The sequence below is a fragment of the Orycteropus afer genome, unplaced genomic scaffold (genome assembly GCF_000298275.1).
Source record: "Orycteropus afer afer isolate SDZICR_OR568_19922 unplaced genomic scaffold, OryAfe1.0 scaffold00045, whole genome shotgun sequence".
NCBI lineage: Eukaryota > Metazoa > Chordata > Mammalia > Tubulidentata > Orycteropodidae > Orycteropus > Orycteropus afer.
In genome coordinates, this window is record NW_006921632.1 from 15,203,267 (window position 1) to 15,229,055 (window position 25,789).

General features: G+C 37.7%; 1 protein-coding gene across 1 annotated transcript in view; it reads right to left on the reverse strand.

The window, feature by feature from the left end:
• PDZRN4 (PDZ domain containing ring finger 4) overlaps window positions 1–25,789 on the reverse strand; it is a 591,189-nt gene that overhangs the window by 511,738 nt on the left and 53,662 nt on the right. The gene's annotated exons all lie outside the window — the stretch shown is intronic.

Genomic DNA, 25,789 nt, shown 5'->3' on the forward strand with positions numbered 1-25,789 from the left:
AGGAATGCCCTCTCAATCTAAGTACAATGTACTGTACATGTGGTTCATATCAAGGCCATGACATCAAAATGCTTTCTGATTATTAACAAACAAATATTGATATGTAATCCAGGTTGTATTTACTTATGACATTATATAAATTGCTCTGGGGAGAGTTACCTTATGCTAAGTAAATCATCTGTGCATTTATTTTTAAAATGCTATTTCATAAGGCAATTATATACACTAAGGTATCTTCCAATGGCATAAAATTTTTTTAAAAAAATTTATTTTACACCATTTCTTAGAAGAATGCAGGCAGTCTGCTTTCCAGATGTTTGCATTTTTGGTTAATTGTTATAAATGAAATATGTTAGAGCTCACAGTAAATGTCAAAAGCTGCACACCGCAATCATTAACATAAATGACCTGAGCTTTTATTTTGACAGTCCACCATAATGATTAATTACTGCCATTCTAAGCTCACAATTTCACACTGGTTTTCCTAAGCAGGAGGATAAAATATCAGCTATTACTGTCTATTACACACTAACTTACTGAATTCAGCTATTGCATGCTAAGTATACTTTTTCTTTTCAAGCAATTAAAATGCTACTTTTCTTGTCATTTGCACTAAGTTCTCATTTTCAACACATCACAGGCAACTCATAAAACTTATGCTGCTTGCCTATGGTAGTAAAATCTAAAGTAACCAAAAAATTTCTGATTCCACTATAGAAAGCCTTGATAACATGTAAGGTTTAGGCTTCCAGATTTTTTCCAGCATATTCAGTTTTGTCCTGTCTAATGCTGAAAGTTTTCAGCAAAATGCTTTCCAAACCATTCCCTTAATTTTCACAAACTATTACTTGCTGGAGGAAAAAAAAGAAAAAGAAAAAAAAAGTTGCTAACTTTTGGACAACATAACTTTATACATCATAAAACCAAAAAACTAAATTCACTGCCATCAAATAATTTCCGACTCATAGCAACACTATAGGACACAGTATAACTGCCTCATAGAGTTTCTATGGCTGTAAATTTTTACAGAAGCAGATGATTTTGTTTTTTTCCTGTGGAGCACCTGGTGGTTTTAAACCACCAAACTTTTGGTTAGCAGCCAAATGTTTTAGCCACCGCACCATCAGAGCTCCTTTACATATCATAAGGTGAAATAAACCTACAACTAACATGATGCTCATTCATTTCCATGTAGGTCATTTCCTGTTTCACCCTGACTACCTAAAACAACAGGCCAGCAAATGTCACTCGCTTAGCACATATAAACTCTCTTAGCAGATGGACTAATGCCAGTGCTATCTGCAGCAGGAATTCTTGGTGACTGTATAAACATCCTAGCCATCTTAATTTAAATCTGAATTTTTAAAAATCTTAGTTTGAGTGTAAACTAAACTCATTGCCGTTGAGTCGTATCTGACTCATAGTGACCCCTCCTTGGGTTTCCAATGCAGTATCACTATGGAAGTGGATTGCCCAATCTTCCTTCCGAGGAGTGGCTGATAAATTTCTAAATATCTATGCTCTAAATTCACTGCCCTGACCACAAAGACTATTTTGTTTGTTTTTTAAAGGATAGGGGATGAGTAGAAACTTAAAAATAAAAATCTGTGTTAACATTAATTTATTTTTCTATCTTCTATACAAGCCCAGTACCGACCCCACCAGTCATTCCTCGGAAGGAAGATGGGACAACCTACTTTCATAGTGATACCGCCTCAGAAACCCAAGGAGGGGTTGCTATGAGTCGGGTCTGACTAGACGGCACATAACAACAACAACAACAACATACAAGCCCAGGGGAGCTCTAGTGGCGTAATGCCTAAGGCATCTGATGGCTAACCAGAAGGTTGGAGTTCCAACTCACCAGCCACTCCTCAACAGGAAGATTGGGCAATCTACTTCCGTAGAGATACCACTTCAGAAACTCAAGGAGGGGTCGCTATGAGTCAGAACCAACTAGATGGCAGTGAGGTTTTGTTTGTTTGTTTGTTTGTTTTTTATTCCAAGCCCAGGAGTTCTGGTGGCATAGTGGTTAAACCATTCAGCTGCTAACCAAAAGGTCAGTGGTTAGCCAGCTGCTCCCCAGGAAAAAGGCAGTCTACTTCCATAAAGATTTACAGTCTTAGAAACCCTATGGGGCAGTTCTACCCTGTCTTAGAGGGTCACTGAGTCGGAATCAACTCAACAGCAGTTGGTTTGTTTTGTATTTTTTTTTTTTTAATCCAAGCCCATCTGGGTTATGACTTGAAATCCCTGCAAGATGCAAACAGTTAAGTGCTTAACAACTAGCAAAAGTGTGGCAATTGGAACCCACCAAGAGGCACCTTGGAAGACAGGCCTGGTGACACACTCAAAAGGTCACAGCCATGAAAACATTGTGGAGCAGTTCTACTCTGCATGCATGGGATCATTATGAATTGGAATCAGCTTGAGAATAACTACCAACAAACACCATCCAAGCCCCATTATGCTTTCCAATTTGAGGCAGAGTTTACATTTTATCCATCTTCTAATCCCCCCAGGATTGAAATAATGCCAGTCATATAGTCAAAGGGTTTGCTGAATAGAGGATAGATTTGTTCATTCATTTACTCATTCAACACATTGTCATGGAATGCCTCACAGGAGTCAGCATTGTTCTGGGTCCTAGAGATACCATGTAAAACAGGCAAAGTTCCTGCACTCAGAAAACATCTGCTCTAATGTGGGAGATGTAATAAACAGATAAATATGTAATATATGAGATAGATGATGCTATGAAGTATGATGATACACTTCCAGATGAGAGATGGGAACTGGCAGTGCTATCTTATATGGGATAATTCAGGAAGACCTCCCTGATAAGAGGACATTTGATCAGAGTCCAAACGAGGGTCAAACCAAGAATACATCTGGGGGAAGGGACTTCCGGGGAGGTAAACAACAAGCACAAAGCTATGAGGCAAAAGTCTGTTTGACCTGCTGCTGAAGGAACTGTAAGGCTGCTGGTTTGATTAGGGCAGAGTAAGTAGAGGGGAGAGAGGCAGCAGGCGGAAGATCATATAAGGCTTACAGGCCATGGTAAGAACTTTGGGTTCTACTGATAAGATGCCAACTCTCAGAATTTTGAGCAGAGGGACATCCTGACCTGACTGCAGTATGAAGAATACATTGTAGTGGGGCAAAAGGAAGGAGGGAGACCATTTAGAAAGCTATTGCAATACTATAGAAGAGAGATATGGTGGCTTGGTGCAGATGATGAAATGCAGTTTCATTCAGCATATATTGTGAAAGTAAGCTAACAGGATTTCTTGATGTGGAGTGTGAGAAGGGTGGCACCAAGGTTTGGACCTCAGAAAAAGAAAGAATAAAACTGCTGTTTATTGAGATGGGGACTAGTTTAGTTAGAGGTCAGAAGTGAACATAAAATATTAGGAGACATCAAGGCTGATCTAAGAATGTATGGGAAATAGAGGTCCCCTGCATTTAGAGATTGGGGATCTGAGAACGAATGGATGAATATTTGAGTGAAATATTTAGCTAAAGGTCAGGAGTTGTTGTTGTTGTTATGTGCTGTCGAGTTGGACCCGACCCATAGCAACCCCTCCTTGGGTTTCCGAGGCAGTATCACTACAGAAGTAGATTGCCCAACCTTCCTTCCGAGGAGTGGCTGGTGGGTTTGAACTGCCAGCCTTCTGGTTAGCAGTCAAGTGCCTTAAGCACTATGCTACCAGAGCCCCCTAGGTCAAGAGTAGTGACACCAAATACTTTGGATTTTGCTAGTGGCAGGGACATATTCTCTTAGTGTGAAATCCTCTATTTCATGTAATGTGTTATAAATAGAAAATCTATTACTCTTTTTGGAATTAAATATAAGCCTATGCTATACTATATAGAAATTTTAAAATGTGTTAAATCTGCGATATAGTAAGAAATTGCAGTCTGAAAGATAATTTTCCATTGATTGAAGTTATAAATATGAAATGATTTTTAGAAATCTTAGATTAAATATTAACAAATTCAAAACACTTTTAATTTGTTCATATGGTATCAGATAATTTGCTTGAATGATTTTATTTACTCTTCAATCAACTGCTTTGTCATTACTTTAACACAACTCATGATATTTGGCAATAAACTTAAAACATTTTGAAATATATGTTTTTTCCCTGGTTAAACCAAAGATTGCACTTAGTTAACTTTTAAAATTGTAATTACTCAATATAGTAACAGAATTAATTAATCCAAACAAGTGATTAACAATTTAAAAAAAAATCCAAGGAGTTATCTGTTCAAGTGACTAAAACTGAAAATATTTATTAAAATCTGATTTTGAAAATATCTATATATACTTCACTCTTCTTTTCATTCCATGTATGCTCCACTGGAGAAAACTGTGTAGGCAAACTTAAAGAGATGAAATAATAGAGGGAAATATTCTTCCTTCTACACTCAAGAAGTAGCTAATATTTTTGACCCAACAACAAATTCAGAGGCAAAAGCAAAATAAAGTAATGCAAGAAAATATGGACCACAAACGTAGATATGAAAAAAAAAAAAATTAAAAAGTCTTAATTGGATATGACAAAAGCATTTAGCCTCAACAAGTACTGCAATTAGGTGAAAATGAGGAGCCAGAAATTTATTAGGAGAAAGATCCTTCTGCCAATTCGATTTAGTCCTTGGACAGTGGCTACACTGAGGGCAACACACAGAAGGATACTGTGGCCCTTGCCAAGTGTGTGTACGCAGCAGCAGTAGACAGTGACAGCAGGTGACAGCTTCTCTCCATTCTCAAGTACATTTTGTGGAAATCCATGGTTTTTTCTTTTTTTTTTTGGCTGAGGCTTTTATCTGATAGACGTTTTGGTAAAAGGTGGAAAAAATAAATAAAGCAAAAGAAGGTTAAAGATGCAGCAAGGAAATGAAAATTATTAATTATAATTTAAGGATCCCTACAGCTTCACTGAAAAAAAAAAAAGATGGCGTGTGAAAATAAACTTTGAAACATAATAAAGATTTTAAAAGTCCCTAGATCTTCACTGTACGCATCATCCGGATTTCAAATTTCTAATTCATATTCCAAAACATTTCATTGATGTGCTAAAATTAAAAGAAAACTTCTCAATGGAGGGAAAAGGAATTTCAAATGTTAAAGTTAAAATAATGAGAGTTATGTAATCAATCATCTGAACATCTGCATTATATAGTGAGAAAAATTCCCCTCCCCAAATTAAAATGTGAAAGATCATTTCAATAACACGTTAACTTGTATCTCTTTAAATGTGGACAACTGGATTTGGTGCAATAAATGTCAAAGATTAGGTTAAAATGACTATCTTTCAATGTTATACATTGGTTTTGATTCTAAGAACATGTCACGAATTGCACAATTGTCCACATAATCTTACATAAAGTCTCCAAAGAAAGCATTTACCAGAGTAGCTCTAAAGCTACACAAGATCAACACTAAGCATTCTTGTTATTCCAAACTGTAGCACAGAATTACTGTTGTTGTTAGGTGCCGTCAAGTTGGTTTTGACTCATAGTGACCCTCAGTACAACAGAATGAAACACTGCCCCAGTCCTGCACCATCCTTACAATTATTGCTATGTTTGAGCCCATTGTGATAGCTGCCATGTCAACCTATCTTGTTGAGGGTCTGAGGGTCTTCCTCTTTCTTGCTGAGTGCCAGTTAAACAGTTTATGTATGGCACTTGTGACTGGTGCTGGGCCTAAAGTCAGCAGGGAAAGAAGCTGGGAAGGAAAGATGGACCATAAGGGAGAGAAAAGGCAACTGGAATCTGCAAAGATGAACAGAATCCATAAGAACAAAATAGGAGCTCTGGTAGCATAGTGCCTAAGGCACCTGACTACTAACCAGAAGGCTGGAGGTTCAAACCCACCAGCCACTCCTCAGAAGGAAGGTTGGGCGATCTACTTCTGTAGTGATACTGCCTTGGAAACCCAAGGAGGGGTTGCTATGAGTCAGGTATGACTCAATGGCACATAACAACAACAACATAAGAACAAATTGGAATTTGCATTGCTCTAATGCACCAAAACTTCCCACTGTGAGGTTGCAGATGACCTGCAGGAGAAGCTGATCCTTCATCATAGAGCTAAGCACACTCCTGGCCCAGGAGCTGGAGAAGTTGAAAGATTTGGCAGGAGCTAGAAAAGTTATGGGTCGACTACTGCTCCAGGGAGGTCCAGAGGGAGCTGCAGGAAGTCAAAGCCCAGCTGCTGCCTTATACCAAGAAGAGCCAGTAAATCTGTGATGTGTAAAAGCTGCAACCACACTTAACCCTTTCTTGAACTTCCAAGAGTAAAACCACAGCCACCATCTCTGCCTGGCAAATATTGCACACATTTCTCATCACCCATCTTAGGAAAGAACAATATAGGAACAGGAGTTCTGAGAGAAAAAAAAAAAAAAGCAGTTCCAGTTAATCTTAACCTAAACTGTAGGAGGTTTGGAAATCTTTTAAGAGTGGTTGTGAGGATCATCAACCTGGGATTGTCCCAACAAGATGCTTGAAGTGCTCACAGTAAATGAGTAAATGTATAAATGCTAATAAAAAAAATTATCTTGTTTATCCCATAAAACCTAACCTCATACCGCCAATAATTTATATGGGAAAAGAGAAAAAAATTGTGAACCTTTTGTTATATGCACCACACTATGTTAATGCTTTTTTATGACCATGTCATATAATCCTCACAAGACCATTGTAACATAGCTGTTGCTATCTCTGTTATAGATGAAGAAACTATAGCTCAGTGAAGATAAGTAACTTTTCCATAACTACTAGATATTCAATTCCAACCAATCTGGTAACAAAAGCCTATGCTTTTTCTATTAAGCACTGACTTTTAAGACAGTTTGACTTCAATAACTGCCAGGAGTAGTTTAATTAACTCCTCTGTTGTTGTTGTTGTTGTCATGTGCCGCTGAGTCACACCCGACTCACAGTGACCCCTCCTTGGGTTTCCAAGGCAGTATCACTACGGAAGTAGATTGCCCAAATCTTCCTTCCATGGAGTGGCTGGTGGGTTTGAACCACCACCCTTCTGGTTAGCAGTCAAGTGCCTTAAGCACTATGCTACCAGAGCTCCTAAACTCCTTGTAAAAAGGCAAAAGTTAGATACACAATAAAATCAATCACCAGAGTATATCTTAGCTCTAGATGTTAATCTCTGATACAGCTCATCTCTATAATATAAAAAGAACCAAAAACATAGGGCATAGGCTGAATTTTATCCATTTTTGGGTTGCATAATCTAAACAGAATTAGTAGATCAGCAATTAGTTGATGTGGAAACCAGCTTGAGTAATTTTTGTTGATATTTTTGCTGTCTTCATTATAACTACATCATTTAGCCAATTTGGCCAAAATGAACCACCTGGCAGCCTATGGCTGATACAAGCAAAGTGTAAATTGGTTTACCTGCCAGTTACTTTCAATTAATGCTCCTCTAAAATTTAGATTTTAGCTTTTTATTTTTTAATATTATGCTGATAAGCTACAGCTATTTTATCCATTATGGTCTCTGAAACAGGGCCCTGTGTTAACTGTGGATGTACATGTGAGAATCACATTCCCTTTATGTCAATGATACAGATAACAAGAAACAAATAGTTAGGAATGATCTCCCAGCAGAATAGTTTTGGCAACCATCAGCAAGAAATTTGTCATATGTTTACAATTAATTTAAATTCAACTATAATGGCAACACTTAAAGGAGAAATTTTGAAAGCATGAGTAAGAGGAGCACAGAACATGAAATGAGTAGTAAGATTTGCCACATTTTCAGCAATACCCACTGCTGTTTGTGTCAATGATTTAGTCCATCTTACCCAAGTGGGCAATGCGTGCCTCCTTTCCAAATGTACAAATTAGAATCCTAATCTTTAAAAAGATAAGTTGATTCCTATAGTGGATATATTGGATTTTGAAAAATGATTTCATATCTTTTCCTCTGGAAGCTTTCACCCTCTGTCCTCTGCATGCTTCTTCCTTGTTTTGAAGAAAGTTTGTCTTTTTAAAAATATCTTTATAGTCTCTCAAACCCTAAATTACCTAACTTTTTCTTCTCACTCCTAGCCTCTCCAGTACACCCGATGATCCTCAAATCAGCATAAAACAAAGCGGTGAGAGAGGCTAAGTGGACTTTTCAAATCTTCATAAATATCAACATTCTCGAGCCTGGCTCATTTAATGTTTCTTTTAACATCTTTTTAATATCAATAGCATGTAGTGTTTTTTAACTAGTAGCTGCTTGTCTTTGTTAGTGTTGCTGTAAAGAAATACTTCAAGTGGGCAGCTTTAATGAACAGAAATCTATTTTCTCACAGTTTAGGAGTCTGGAGGTCCAAATTGAGAGCATGGACTATATAGATCGCCTAAGGCATTTGCTTGCTAACCAGAAGGTTGGTGTTTCAAACCCACCAGCCACCCCGCAGAAGGAAGACGGGACAATCTACTTCTGTAAAGATTTACTACCTTGGAAACCAAAGGGGGTCGCTATGAGTCGGAAATCAATCCGATGGCAGTGACTTTGGGCTTTTTTTTTTTTTTTGCTATACAGAGGCAGTCTGTGTTTCTGGGGGAATATTCTTGTCTGAGCTTCTGTAGCATTCTCTGCATTCCTTAGAGAGCTCCACATGGCATCTATCTTCTCTTCTGTTCGTGGTTGCTTCTTTGTGCCTAACCTGCTCTTTTTATACCTCAAAAATGAGTAGAAGTTTACTAGCACACTCCAAACTGGTGTTACCTCATTAACATAACAAAGAAAATTCTACACACAAATGGAATTATATCCACAGGTATTGAAGCCAGGATTCTAACACATGTTTTGGGGACACACAATTTAATTCATAACAGTCCTCAAATAATTGTTGGTGCATGAATTGAACATAATAGATAAAGAAAGCATCTAATTTCCTGATGTCATTACATCATTTCCAAATTGGGGAAACTGTTGACATATTTTTTCCCTGAACATTAAATTACATTATTTTATCACATATTATGGGGGGGCACCTCACTGCCCTCGAGTCGGATCTGACTCATAGCAAACCCTCCTTGAATTTCTGAAGTGCTATCACTACGGAAGTAGATTGCCCAATCAATCTTCCTTCCAAGGAGTGGCTGGTGGGTTTGAAGTGCCAGTCTCCTGGTTAGCAGTCAAATGCCTTAGGCACTACACCACCAGGCCTCCCACATATTATAAAGCAACATATATTAATAACCCTATTATGAAACATTTTAATTGAAACAGGTATTTTGAACAACTCTAGCAATAAAGATGGTCAAATGAGAACCATGTGAATGAACCATATGATTATGATTCATAAAGACATTCATTCTGAATGTCTATTAGATTTCTTTGGAAATATTAAGACTAATTCCCCAACTTAAACAACTACTGCTGGGTTGTACTTTGTTCATTTGATATGTCTTGATTTTCATTTTCCCCAAGAAGTTACTATAAGAGGGCACCAATGCCAAGAAGTGTGATGACTATAAAATGATATTGCATAATTGTGTTTTAAATTTTTATGTTTCACTTTTCCAATCATGTAATGTTGTCTTGTAAATTCTGATCCTTCTGTTATTTTTTTTTGTTGTAATCCATTATCATTTACTTTAAATGTTACCTGTTCAAATGTATACATTTGAAATGTCATCAGTCCTTCAAATTTAGAGCATAGAATATTAAAAAAAATAAATAAATAAATCTAGCTTTTCTGTCCTCCTTCCCAAACATATTCATTTTATAAACGACAATAGAGTCAGAAGCTAAAAACAAAAATTGTTCTTGGCTATGTAAACAAATCCAAAGCCCCATTCTCTTATCACCCCTTCCTTTGGTTACATTAAAATTCAATGAGAATGGTAAGGAAAGATCTAGGTCAGTTCATCTTACTTAAGGTGTTAGCAAGAGTGTGCATATAGTACCCCAACACCAAAAAAAAAAAAAAAAATCACCGACTTCAGATACAATGATGCTCAAATCCATCCCCTCATTAAATTCTCACTGTCCCACACCAGTTCAAATTCTCATCTTCTCTTGCCTACACTAATCAAATTGCCTACACACTTATCTATTTGAAAATCTCTTCCTTCATCTCTAATTCATGTTTTACAATGCACCAATGCATATAAGAGGGCATATTCTAAAAGAGCTATTGTACCTATTAAAAAGCCTTAGATGAAAAAAGTTTTATAGAGTAATCCTGGCCCAAGTTAGCCTCCCATCTCACTTCTACTCTGGTCCCTCTGTGCCCCAGTCATGCCAGATCATCCACCACCTTTTAAACATTTTGACCCTCCCCTCCCTGAAATTCTGTGTCCTCTCATAAGCATCTGAAACACCAGTTGCTTCAGGATACTTTTCTTGACCTTTGATCCCCTGCAAAGAATCAGTCTCCCCCTTCCTTTGTGCTATGAAGGCACAGAGGAGAGAAATTTCATCTTTCATGACATTTGTACATTTGCTTTTATCTGCTTTGTATTAAAGCTAGCTTTTCTCAGTCACTGGACTGTAAGCATTTTCGGTTAGGAATTACATTTCAATTACCTCTTCAGTATCTTTTAATCTGGGTACTTAATAAATGTGGGTTTAATTGTATTATTTTAAAAAAATCAAATTAATCTAGATTTTATTTTCCCTGGGATTAATATTCATCCTGAAATGGCCAAGCTGCTAACACATACTGTTGACTATACTTATCTCATATAGCTTTATTTGGGCTTCTACAAATTAATTAATGAAACTGATCATTATGTATTTGAAAGCAAAATTCTGTAAATGTGATGTTTGGCTATGATCAAGTTAATTAAACAAATATTTTTGGAGTGCCTGCTATAGACAAACTTTTGAGTTTGTGCATATGTATGCATTTCAACAGAATTTGTGAACTGGTAGCCCGTGGGCCAAACAATCCCTCAGACTATAGATGTATTATGTTTGGCCTATATGGGATCTATGGAATTTTTGAACATTTAAAAATTGCAATGGTTACATACAAATCTATATTTTGGATCTCTCTAGTGGGGAGGGAAAAAAAAAAAAAAAAAAAAGGAAGGTCTAGCATTTCTGGGTCCACATGATTATAAAGTAATGTATGTGTATCTAGCTTGCCAAAATTCTCACCATTCACAGTGTAAGCATATGAACCCAACCATGGTCCCTTCCTGTGTGTATCTGTGTGGCTCTTCTAGGCTTTCTGAATTTGTGACCCTGGTTAGAATACATAGAATTCATAGATATGTAACTATTTACCTTTCTGTTTAATATTCCATATGAAATATTATCATTGTAAAAGGCTGAATTTTGAATGCAAAATGTTTTAAGTCTATTTCATTATTATTTAATTATTTGGTCATTTTCTAATTTTCACAGGTATATACAGTTGCAGAGAAGCTCTGGTAGCATAGTGCCTAAGGCACTTGACTGCTAACCAGAAGGCTGGAGGTTCAAACCCACCATCCACTCCTTGGAAGGAAGATGGAGCAATCTACTTCTGTAGTGATACTGCCTCGGAAACCCAAGGAAGGGTCGCCATGAGTCGGGTCCAACTCGACGGCACATAACAACAACACAACAACATACGGTTGCAGAAGGAATAAAATTGTCTATGAATGCTTCAGGTGAGAAGGTGGTAGTACTTAAAATATGACCATGGTTGTCAACTCAAAGAAATAATATTTGTTGTTAATTTTGTTTTTAAAATCTGAATAAAAATTCATAGTAATCATCTTAAAACCAGTATTATTTTATAATTGATCAGACAGACCAAACCGATTCAGGAATACTAATGTTCTGAAAGGTGTTTCTAATAGGTTTATAAAGAGCTGTGTGTTTAGGTAACCTCCTAACCCCTTCCGGTGCAGGTTAGTGAGGTCATTTACACAGACTGATGGCTGGCTTCAAAGCTGAGGGCCAGGAATGCACCCTTCCTCAGTCTCACAGTCGGTCTACTCCAATTAGTCTCATATTTACTGACTTGTGCTCATTCATATTTCATCTCTGAAGGCTGAGACAGGCTGTCTCCATCTGTCATAGGGTTAAATAACCATCTTCAATTTCAGGAGATTTAATGAGCTAGAAAATACAACTCTGATCAAATCAATTTCTAAAGGACACTTTTATATAACCACGAAAGAACAACCCAGGAAAGAAAACATTACCCTTTTTTTTTTTTTCCCCCGACTGTGAGTATTCCACCTCACATAAGATGTGTGGCGATGAACCTCTAAGGTTTCTTATGTGGTCATATGTGGTTGTGCCCTCTCATCACAGAAATGCAGAAACCACCCTTAAATAAACTGTCTTCTAGTGGGATCCCTATACTTGTTAGAGAAAATGAAAATCTGGTCTTATCCACAAGAATTTTTCCACTCTATGATTTTGGAAGTTACTCTTCACAAATAAAATTCCACCCACACTGTTTTCCTGCCACCTGGACTCCTCTGCTTTGAAGCTCTGAATAGTGCATCTGAACTTTTGTAAGATGGCTTTTCTGACTGTGTTGTTGTTGTTGTTATGTATGTTTCTGACTGTAGATGTTAAGTTTTAGTGTTAACCCAGGCTGCATATGTCCATAATTTACATGAGAATGACAAGTCGGTGAATTCAGAGAAATTACTGTCTTTACACATCTTTTGAAGATAAAAACCTTATAGATCTCGATTCTTGCCAAAACAATTTTGTAAAATACCATGACAGATTTAGTAGGAGCCCTATAATTCTGGAGTTTTAAAATGGAAAAGTCCAGATATATTATCAAGCAAATGTATCCTTACAGTGCTCTGTACTAGGTTTTTAAAGGAGCTCTGGTGGCATTGTAGGTAAGGCATTCGGCTGCTAACCAGAAGGTCAGGAGATCAAATCCACCAGCTGCTCCATGGAAAGAAGACAAGACAAGCTACTTCCATAAAGATTTACAGCCTTGGAAACCCAACAAGGGTTACTATGAGTCAGAATCAACTTGATGGCAGTGGGTTATTATTCAAGAGGAGCTCTGGTGACAGAGTTGTTAAAGCATTTGACTATTAACCGAAAGGTCAGTGATTTGAACTTGCCAGCCACTGCACAGGAGCAAGATGAGGCAGACTGCTTCTGTGAAGTTTTACAGCCTTGGAAACCCTATGATTTAGTTCTACTCTGCCCTAAAGGTTCATTCACTATGAGTCACAATAGACTCCATGGCAGTGGGTTTGGTTTGGTTTACTAATCAAGGAGCAAAACCTTCACTAAAATAGATTATTCTTCATAGAGCCAGAATTGCTTTGTAACTGATTCCAATCAGAGATGTGTTCCCTCATAGATCTGGAACTAGAGTTCATGGCTATTAGCCTCCTTTTATGCCAAACATGTAAGGATCCAGTATCTTCATCTCAGGGCTTAGTAAATAACACAATGCACTGCCAAATTCTAGGCCTTGATAACATATCTGTTGAACACACCCTTAGATAGTCTGGAAAACAGAGAAGAAATCTTTTTCACACTGTGCTTTAGGACAAAGTGACTCAAGGAAAGCACAGCAGTGTCCTTCCCCTCTACCAGCCTATGCTGAGGAGCAGATCAGAGTACTGGAGCATCAACTCATCCCCGCTTTACTATAAAAATAAATATTCTGCCACAACACATGAATACATAATTGCATCAAAACCTAGAAACTCAACTTGAACCCATGCTCCTTAACAAGCAGGTCCCTAAAAGATTTGTAATTTATGTGTGCTTGTGGCTTACAGATATCATTTCATAACACATCTCTATTTTTCAAAAACCAATCACTCAGAGACAGTCAAATGTTTACACTTATGTTAAATAAATAAATCTTTAAATAATTGACTTATTAAAGCACTATAATATCACTGATTTATAAATTTCATAAACACTTTTAACTCAGTTATAAGCAAGCCCAGAGGATTTTGGGAAATGTTTTCTGTACAATCATCCTGCCTGTTTCAAACTAACTCCAACACTATGACTTCTCAGGTGGCTTTCATGGAATCAGAACTATTTAGTACCTGAACTGACTGCAACTCAACTATTACTGACAAGTAATGAAATCACAACTCAGAAAAAGATGCTCATTATCACATAGCAAAGCTAAGGGAGAGATGCATCTGATAATTTCTGGATTTTCCCTCATAGCAGTATCCAGTAAAAATAATTAAATTACAACATTTTTAAGCAGCAAACATCACTAAGTAAATTTATATAAAGTCTGGGAAAAGAATGTATTCCTTACAGTACATTTAAAAAAAAAAAAAAGCTATCACTTTGGGACAGTCATACCTCCAAGGAAACCTATTTGCATGCAACCACCTCTCTAACATCAGGAGAGTCAAATTAAATAGACCAGCAAGTTACCTATCTTATCTTGCAGATTTTTTTGCCATTGTATTTATGTCAGAACAGAACAAGCCATATACCCTCTGAAATAAATAGTATTAGTGAGAAATTAGGCAATGTAAATGCCAACAAATGAGTTTTTAATGCTGAAGACACAAAAGCAATTTCAACAGACATATATTTTCCCTAATAAAAGCCCTGAATAGAGCAATTGAGACATTTACCAAACCCATTAATGATAATAGAGCAGCCTAGTTGCTCAAGGGCTTATCAAGTCCAAATCTGGCTCCCAACTCCATGTACCTGCTCAGCTTTAATCAGTGTTTTTCATTTAAGATGAATGTGCAGCTAGCTAATGGAGGCAATGAGAGCTCATGAAGGGATTTCTGTTCTACATCAGCTCGATATTTCTTTTAGAAAACATACACACACGTTTGCACACATACACACCTACATACTCCATTAAACCACAGGGAGGCGACGGGAATTAAATTAAATTATGCTACCCTGGCAGAATTAGACAGCTCAGAGACAAAACAAAGAGGATATTGTTACTTTTCCATGTGGCTGAGATACAGACTTTCCTCTTTTTGGTAAAAAGACAAGCTGTGTGTCGATACAAAATCATGACAATGTATGTGACTATTACAAATAATACTAGGTTAAGGGGTTGGGAATGAAAGACAAATGTCTGCTTTTCTGAAAATGTCTAAATACTGTTTACAAATTTAAAAAATAACTGAAAAAGATGGAGACATTTCAAGTCCACTGATGGAGATGAACTATACTTAACATGGAATCAACCATTTCCAAAGATGATGAAATAGGATGTAGTTTATTCTACTCTATTATTACCATAAGATATCCTTATTCATAACACTGCATTTATTTATAACTTATTAGTAATGCTACAGTCAATTGTTTGAGTTACATGGCAGTAGAGGGAAACAGAAGCAAAGGTAATCTATAATAAAGTACATAACCCAGGAATTGTTAACATTTGTCTTTGAAATGTACTACGTAATATTTATTTTACATCTTAGCAGAAGATTTACCTTGCTAATTATGCTTTCTTCATGAAAATTAATATTCATTAGCATTCTTACTGTCTGGGCATAATGCAGTGATGAGAAGAGAGGGGTGGGGGAGACAGTCAAGGTTTTAAAAATCTGCAACTGATATAGGTATACCAAAATCCTCTGGTATAAGGTGGCATACAACTTCCTCCTTGTACAAGAGATCTCCTTGTCCCTTACCCAGAACTCTAAGAGCATAGGTACTCTAAATGGTGGATTTAGAGCAGAGGGTTCTCACTTGAAGCAGTGCTAATAATGCTCTTCCCACCAGCAATGTTAATGATATTCAAAACATATTATCAGGTATGTAACATCTGATCTCCAGAAGAGACAGAACTGATGTTGAGAACTGATTACAATTGAGTTTTAGAGGATGTCAGAGCAGCAATAAATGCCAAGTCACAAACTTGGGGGGAAAAAAATCACTAAATTCACCAACTGCATACATAACAAAAGATTATTTAGTCTTCAAAAAATGTAAAGTTGTATCACCGTGAGTTTCCAGGCTTGGATAGAGGTTATTCTACTAGAGCTGACTAATAAGAAATGCAAAGAATGCCATTGGCTTCACTAGGAATCTGAGGGAAATAAAGGCTGCTAATAAATTGGAAGTATCTCAAGTCCCCAGTTCTTGAGAGTTCCCCTAACTTCTAAAGTCCAGCCCAAGGGTTACAAATGAAAAAATCCAATATAAAAATTATGCCAGTGGTAGTGGATTTTTTTAAAGGTTAATGTGAAATTAGATGAAAGTAGATGCCAGAACTACATCTATTTCTATGTTTTCACATATAGATAGATGGGCAGAAGGTAATGGAAAGCTCACTAGTCTGAGTCAATAGAACTTAGTATCTAAGAGTATCAAAGTAGTGTACAATATTGAAGGGCTCTTACAATTACTTGAAAAGTATACCTGCTGTGAAATAAGTAGGTTGGTGTAACAGAAAAAAACAAAACTAATGGCCCTCAGGCCAATTCCAACTCATGGTAACCAATAATGAAGGGCCATGAATTGTGATTCTAGTCTTGAATCTACTGCTTTTGGTTATGAAATTTTTGAAGAATCTTGTCTAGTACTCATTTTTTATTTGGAATAGTGAACTTCTCATTCTTTCATTGAACACATTTCCCCATCCCTGTCACAGTGATTATCATCAGTTTCATGATCCCCAGGGTTTTTCAGTAAGTTGAGCAGGCACAATGATACATATTTGTCTGGGGTAGGGGAAGGCATGGGGATGGCATCTGACTTCCTCTAACTTCATGAGAGAGAAAGAAAATCACCATCAACCTCAACAACCCAAGGTTGATTCCTATCAGGTGAAGGTCAGACATGTTGCCACCCTCCAAACTTTTTACAGATTCTGACACCAATTGTTCCTACCACAGCACTCTCTACTTTTCTGCTAGGTTCGATAATCCATTGCAACGGACAGACAGAACTCACAGAAAATTATGCAGTTTATTAGGGAAGTAACAGGTTACAATTCAGGATCAGAAACAACTCAGAATACAGTTTTTCTAGCCATTGGCCCTTTCATACTTAAAAGATTAACTTCCCCCTCCAAACCATTTTTAATACAAGCACATCCATGAAAGTGTGTAAGCCAGCTACTTCATGCTCTTTTCTCCTCCCATATTAGATAGCCAATTTCAAAGTTGCCCATCCCTAATAAACCACTACTCTGGGAAGACAAGTATGTTCCTTGATCTGAAGAATCTTCTGTTCCAGTTGGAACTTTGAGCATCTGTATCCATAAGCAGAGTCAGTCCAGAGCAAGACATCAAATTGCAGGAATTTGCATCAGCTCACAGTGTCAAACATCTTTCTCTTCATTTGGTCGGGTCTGGGTCAGCTCATCCAAGATAGGTCGACGGGTACCAGCTGTAAGTTTGGGAGTACACACACCTCCCAACACTTGAGCCAGTGTCTTCTCTCTCTCTTTCTTTCTCATCCCTAACCCCCATGGGCTAGATCAAATAGGTGCCAATCTCAGCTCATTTCTTCATTGCTGCACCTTTGCCATTTTCAAACACCAAGCAGATCTAGGTGGTCACTATGAGCAGCACCAGGCTGTCTACTTGCCTGCTCCTTTTGAGTCCTGGATGGGTTTTGTTTGATAGACCGTGACTTTTTCTGGTCTTGATGTGTTGTTGTTGTTATGTGCTGTCGAGTTAGACCCAACTCATAGCAACCCCGCCTTGGGTTTCCGAGGCAGTATCACTACAGAAGTAGATTGCCCAACCTTCCTTCTGAGGAGCGGCTGGTGGGTTTGAACCACCAGCCTTGTGGTTAGCAGTCAAAAATTGCTGCTCCAAGTTCAAAAAGTAAAACAGTCTTTTTTTCTCTGCAGGTCCTTCCTTCAAATACAAATCTTCTGTTTTCACTCAGCATTGCTGGGTGTATCTACATGTCTTTTCAAATGCAAATTTACAGACTCAGAAGGTTCTGGCTAGGGCTCAGGTTTTCAACTCAAGCCCTCAACACTCTATACTTAGGGAAACATCATCAGAGTAGGACCAACCTTACTGATACAAATAAAGTAAAGTTTTCAAAACCTCCATTTGCTGATGTGATGATGCAAATTGAGAAGAAACAGTTGAAAACATCCATTAATAATAGGAACATGGAATGTATGAAGTATGAATCTAGAAAAATTGGAAGTTGTCAAAAATGAATGGAACGCATAAAGATTGATATCCTAGGTATTAGTGAGCTGAAATGGACTGGTTTTGGCCATTTTGGATCAAATAACCATATGATCTACTGTGCTGGGAATGACAGTTTGAGAGGAATGGTGTGGCATTCATCATCACAAAGGATGTTGCAAGATCTGTCCTGATGTACAATGCTGTCAGTGATAGGGTAATAGCCATATGCCTACAAGGAAGACCAGTTAATACGACTATTATTCAAATTTATGCATCAACCACCAAAGCCAAAGATGAGGAAATTGAAGATTTTTATCAACTTCTGCAGTCTGAAATTGACCAAACATACAATTAACATGTGTTAATTATCACTGGTGACTGGAATGCAAAAGTTGGAAACAAAGAAGAATCACTGGTAATTGGAAAATTTAGCGTTGGTGACGGAAATAATGCTGGAGACCACATGACAGAATTTTGTAAGACCAATGACTTATTCATTGCAAATACCTTTTTTCAACAACACAAATGGCAGCTATACACATGGACTTTGCCAGATGGAGTACACAGGAAACAGATTGACAACATCTGTAGCAAGAGGCGATGGAAAAGCTCAATATCTTCAGCCAAAACTAGGCCAGGAGCTGATTGTGGAACAGACTACCAATTGCTCATATGCAAGTTCAACTTGAAGTTGAAGACAATTAAAACAAGTCCACAAGAGACAAAATATGACCTGGAATATATCCCCCCTGAATTTAGAAACCATCTAAAGAATAGATTTGATGCAATGAACACCAATGACCAAAAACCAAAGAAATTGTAGAATGACATCAAGAACAACATCCATGAAGAAAGCAAAAGGCAATTAAAAAGATAGGAAAGCAAGAAAAGACCAAAATGGATGTTAGAAGAGACTCTGAAACTTGCCCTTGAACAGAGAGTAGCTAAAGCAAATGGAAGAAATGACAAGATAAAAGAAGATTTTAAGGAGCAGCTTGAGCAGACAAAGCCAATTACCATAATGAAATGCACAAAGACCTGGAGTTAAAAAACCAAAAAGGAAGAAAACACTCAACATTTCTCAAGCTGAAAGAACTGAGGAAAAAAATTAAGCCTCCAGTTGCAATATTGAAAGACTCTATGGGCATAATATTGAATAATGCAGGAAGCATCAAAAGAAGATGGAAGGAATATACAGAGCCACTGTTCCAAAAAAGAACTGGTTGATCTTCATCCATTTCAGGAGGTGCCATATAATCAAGAACCAATGGTACTGAAGAAAGAAGTCAAAGCTGCACTGAAGGAATTGGTGAAGAACAAGGCTCCAGGAATTGATGGAATACCCATTGAGATGTTTCAACAAACAGATGCCCGACTGGAGGCACTCACTCAGTTATACCAAGAGATATAGAAGACAGCTACCTGGCCAACTGACTGGAAGAGATCCATATTTGTGCCCATTCCAAAGAGAGATGATCCTACAGAATGTGGAAATTATTGAACAATATTAATATCACACACAAGTAAAATGTTACTCAAGATAATTCAAAAACAGTTGCAGCAATATATTGACTTCCAGAGGTGCAAGCTGGATTCAGAATAGGATGTGGAACAAGGGATATCATTGCTGATATCAGATGGATCTTGGCTCAAAGCAAAGAATACCAAAAAGATGTTTATTTGTGTTTTATTGAGTATGCTAAAGCATTTGATTGTATGAATCATAACAAATTGGGGATAACATTGAAAAGAATGGGAATTCCAGAACACTTGACTGTACTCATGAGGAACCTGCACATAGACCAGGAGGCTGTCATTCAGGCAGAACAAGGGGACAATGCATGGTTTAAAATCAAGAAGGGCATGTGTCAGGGCTGTATGCTTTCACCATACTTATTCAATCTATATGCTGAGCAAATAATTCAAGAAGCTGGATTTATGAAGAAGAATGTGGTATCAGGATTGAAGGAAGAATCATTAACAATCTGTGGTATGCTGATGACATAACTTTGCTTGCTGGAAGTGAGGCTGACTTGAAGCACTTACTGATGAAGATCGAAGAATACGATCTGCAGTATCGATTACATCTCAATATAAAGAAAACAAAAATTCTCAGAACTGGGCCCATAAGCAGCATCATGATGAATGGAGAAAAGATTGAAGTTGCCAAAGACTTCACATTGTTTGAGTCTACAATCGACACCAATGGAGGCAGCAGTTAGGACATCAGACAATATATAGCAATGGGCAAGTCAGCTGCAAAGGACCTCTTTCAAGTGCTGAGGAGCGATGATATCTCCTTGAGGACTAAGGTGCACCTGACACAAGCCATGAGATTTTCAATCGCCTCACATGCTTGTGAGAGCTGGACAATGAATAAGGAAGACCAAAGAAGAATTGATGCTTTTGAGATGTGGTGCTGGAGAAGAATGCTGAAAGTACCATGGACTGCTAAAAGAACTACCAAATCTGTCCTGGAGGAAGTACAGCTGGAATGCTCCTTGGAATCAAGAATGCCCAGACTCTGTCTCACTTACTTCAGTCATGTTGTCAGAAAGGACCATTCCCTGGATAAGGATGTCATGCTTGGTAAGGTGGAGGGTCGAGAAAGGAGGGGAAGGTCCTCAACGAGATGGACTGACACAGTGGCTGCCGCAATGGGCTCAAATAGAGCAGGGATCGTGGAGCTGGCAAGGGACTGGGCAGTGTTTTGTTCTGCTGTGCATAGGGTCATGATGAGTCAGAGATGACTCAACAGCACCTAACAACAATAGGCTACTGGCTTGAAACAAGAAGCCTGTTTCTTCCAGGCAAATTCTATTTCCCCTTTTAGCATATTATCTGGTATTGGCTAAAGACAGAGTTACATTCTCTCTGTTATTCATTATTCATTTTCTATTATTAAACTAAGGAAGAGAAACATTCAATATCCATAGTGCATTTAGAAAGACACATAATGCAAAGCAAATAACCCTTTAAAAAAAAATCCAGTTTTTCTTGACTCTTTTCCCATTCATATGCATATGGTCTTGGGCTTCTGGCTACCTAGAACCAGAAGACCCTGGCCCCTATTAATCATCTCATTTAATCAGTCTGGCTCTTGTTCCAGACCATTCCAAATGTGGCTTTTCTCCCCTTAGCACCAGCATAACATTTCCTATATTCCTTTCAGCCATTATAAGCACCAACAAACAAAGTACAAATCTCAGAATTAAAAATTTCACTTTCCACGCCTCTTCCTTTTCTCTTACAAAGTCTCATGCCTCCATAAATCTAGAATCATTGCAAAAAATCCCACTTCTGACACCAACTGCAAAAAGGACATGGTATATAACATCCTCTAACATCGTGAGGGAAAAGAGAATCACCATCAATATCAACAGCCCAAGGCTGATTCCTGTGAGGCAGAGGTCAGACTTGCCGCCATCCTCCAACTTTTTTTTCTAATCAATTCTGACACAAACCATTCCTACCATGGGGCTCGCCACTTCTATGCTTGGTTTGATAAACTGTAGTGATGGCCACACAGAACTCACAGACAATAGTCATGATTATGAGGTTTATTAGATTATGGGATTTATTAGAGTAACAGGTTATAATTTAGGATAAAAAACAATTTAAAATAAAGTTCTTTGATCAGGACATCTTCTTCTCAGCTGTGCCACTGAAGTGCTTCTCTCTGGCCTCACCCTTTGCCCTGCTCAGGCCAGTGTTACAAAATTCCTTTAGCTTTACTGAAAGGTACCCAGATAGGACTCCACTTCACCAGCAAATTTCCCATCTGAAAGCACTCATCTTTCTCGCTTCATGGGCTGGGAAGTCTTGTGCTTGTCTCTTGTTCTGCTGCCTCTGCTGTTGCCATCCATCTGCCATCTCTCACCATCTCAGCTAAGTGTTACAGCTCTATCTCCTGGATTGATGAGGTTTAGCACAGGGATCTCAGGTCCAATGATGCTCTCCTCTCCTGGTTCTTCTTCTGTCTTGACAGTAGTAAGATGCCCCTTTCTGCCTATGGAATGGCTTATTTTAAGCCTAGCAGAATAGCAAAACTGGCCAATACCCATGTTAGGAGTCCATATGCCTTATTTGCATGGTCCCGCCCACACAAGTGTGCCATATATCTTATTTATATATTAGCAAGCTATCCAATCCCCTTAATGGGTCACAAGCACTTCACATTTGCAGAGTTACACCCACTTACCTGGTGGGAGTCACAAAGACCAAGGCTAGAAGAGACACACTAAGTCAGTCATACAATATACTATCTGTCTCAGGTTTTCAGTGTAAAACCTGATGAGAAAACAAAGGGGAAGTATAAGGCACTGCATTATTCAGGATTTGACTGAAGCAATAGGATTAGTACCTATTCAGTGGGGGAAATTACATTATTGGAAAGTAGAGTATTACATCTACTCTTCACTTATCAACTATCTTGTCATATGATATTCCATATTTACAACAATATTGAAAGGTCTAACATTCAACTATTTTTCACATCAACAAGGTACATCTGGCAGTAATAAATACCAAGGTGTGAGGCAGAATAATGCTGGCTGTAATGGTTAAGATTATCTGTCAACATGGCTGGGCCATTTGTTATTCTCAGTGGTCTGGTAGTTATGTAATGATGTAATTTGGCAGTTTTGTAATGATACAGTGATCCTCTTTTTTTATGATCTAATGTGGTCATCCTCCATTTTTGCAATAACATCAATTTTCACATAATGACCTTGTCTTGGGAACCTAACCATGTGAGGAGTGGATATATACTCGATTTTCAGAATTTTTTTAAGAATTGAAGTGTTAAATCCCATTTAGTCTATTCCAGCATAACATTGCTTCTGTTTAACTTTTAAACTCTAAGAGATTATCTCCACAGGAGTATTTACTTTCCAAATATAAACAAAAAGAGATTAAGGAAAATCACATCTCACTTATATAATACTGGGTTTCATAGATACAGTTCAATGAAGCGCTAAGAAAAATTATTTCCTTAAGGTACTCAAAGGAAGTTGTCAACTTGAAGTTACTTTTCTTTTTCAGAAAATTCACTCATACTCTTTCAATGATATGACAATGTCTGATTCATAAAAATCAGAGCATCAGAGACTTTTGAATGTGACATATCCTGAACAAAGGTGGCCTTTGTGTTCAGGAAGATGATAAAATCCTCCTGAGAGGATTTGCCCTCCAATTAACACTCTAATCCATTGCACATTCTCTTTTCCTGGCAAGAAAAAGAACGTTTTCTTTTAAAATATAAGCCTCAAGTCCAGATTTTGTTTTGCTTCTTAATCTATTATATCCAACTTAAACAGACTATTCATATGATACTAATGCTGTTATGAACTTTCTTGAATACTCACAGATTCTCAGAGTAGTACAAAAATTATTCCACAGCCAGTAAGTCTGACTTCTGCCCCAATACCTAATTAAAATTAACCTTAAGCCTAAAGAAACCCTTCAGAATTTCCCTTCTGTACTTTAAGATAATTATGATGACATAAATAGTGATGTACTGATGAATGGCTACCACTGTTCAACTGATTGTAGAAACAATTGAAAACATCTTCACTTGGCTCTGGCAGATTCTGAAGAGGGCTGTTCATAACTTTTGGTAAGAAGTAGATAGAGAATTCAGTCTTTCTGGCTCTATATTATTTTAATCCAGATGATTATCGTTTCTCTTATCATTTTATTTATGCATGGATGGATCAAAGACCTTTTCTTTAATGGTTTAATCAGTCAATTAAGTAATACTGCTAAATTCTCTATAAGGTATTATTATTTTTCTAGTGAATATATGTGTGCATGTGTGTATATCAATTCTTGCTGGCTTGTTAAATGAAGACACAATTTTTGCTTTTCTTTTAAATTTCTACTTTTGGCCATTTTGTTCCTCATTATAATGTTTTACATAGGAAAAAAGTATGTTATACATATAGCTCCTTAAACACCAAGCATCATATAGCTTATATACTTAAGTTCACACTATAGATCCTACAACATTGATATTCCAGTTTGCAGCTAAATAAGCTATTTGAAAATTCCTATTCACTCTGACAAAATCTAAAGAGACAATAGGGTTATTCAAAATCACTAAGGGTTTTAGTTCTTTGGTCTGAGAAAAGCAGAACAAACCTAATATCAAATCAGAATTACTTCTGACTACCACATAACAGAACACATTTCTCATACTCTAAATGTTAAACAACTATTTTTTCAATCCATCATTTTGCTTATTTTACTCACCATCAATGAAAGATGATCTGTTATTTGCAAAACTAACAGCAATCCTTTAAATATGTGGATTTGTTGACAGGTTTTGAATGGTTCTCCAAACTTGGACAAGGAAAAATTAACTACTTAAGATGCATATTGTGTATTTCCATTGAGTTGGCTTCCAACTCATGGCCACCCTGTGTGTTACAAAGTATAACTCTGTTTTCTTGGCTGTAATCTTTCAAGCAGTTGCCAGGCCTTTCTTCCCAGAGCAGCTGGGCAACTTCAAACTGCCAAGCTTTTGAGTTATTAGCCAATTGCAAAACTTTCTTATTGGAGATATTTTGCACCTGAATGATACAAACAAGCAAGCTACTTATTAAAAAAAAAAAAAAAACAGGAAATACAAGCTGTTCAAGAGAAAGTTAGTTTGACGAAAACAAGAATGAGAGAACATATGTTATAGGTTAGCCTTTAAAGGCTAAACAATGTGATCTGAAAGACAAGAGGTAGTTTCACCATAGGGTGGTGGGGTTGGAGAGGAGGGCGGGAGTGAGGGAAGACAAGAAAAATATGCCCTCTTTCAGTCCCACAACATGACATGGTATTCAGTCGTTAATTATTTGTCGTTTTATATAGATCTTAAAAATTTTTCCAGGCTTAAGAGTATTAAAATACCAGTATGTCTGAAAGAGTCAACACCTTAAACCATAGTTTGCAAACTAGAAGTTCAGGGCCTGCATTTAACTAAATCTATTGAACAATTAGTAGGTTATACAGTCTCTGTTCGAGGACCTGGAATCCTTAGCAGTGGACAAAAAAAGCAAATATCCACCTCTTTAAGAAACATTTGATCTAGTGGTAGATGTTGTTGTCGTTGTTATGTGCCCTCGAGTCGGACCCGACTCATAGCGACCCCTCCTTGGGTTTCTAAGGCAGTATCACGACAGAAGTAGATTGCCCCATCTTCCTTCCGAGGAGTGGCCGGTGGGTTTGAACCACCAGCCTTCTGGTCAGCAGTCAAGTGCCTTAGGCACTACGCTACCAGAGCTCCTAGAGGTAGATATTGTTGTTGTTGTTGTTATTTGCCGTCGAGTCAGCCCTGACAAAAAAAAGGAAAATAGCTAAGTACATTATGTAGTACATTAGAAAGTGTTCTATGGAAGGAGCCCTGGAGATGCAGTGGTTAAGCGCTCAACTGCTAAGGTCAGTGGTTCGAACCTACCAGCCACTCCATGGGAGAAAGATGTGGCAGTGTTTCCCTAAAGATTACAGCCTTGGAAACTGTATAGGGCAGTTCTGCTCTGTCCTATGGAGCTCTGGTAGCATAGTGCCTAAGGCTCTTGACTGCTAACCAGAAGGCTGGTGGTTCAAACCCACCAGCATCTCCTCGGAAGGAAGGTTGGGCAATCTACTTCCATAGTGATACCACCTCGGAAATCCAAGGAGGGGTCGCTATGAATTGGGTCCGACTCGACGGCACATAACA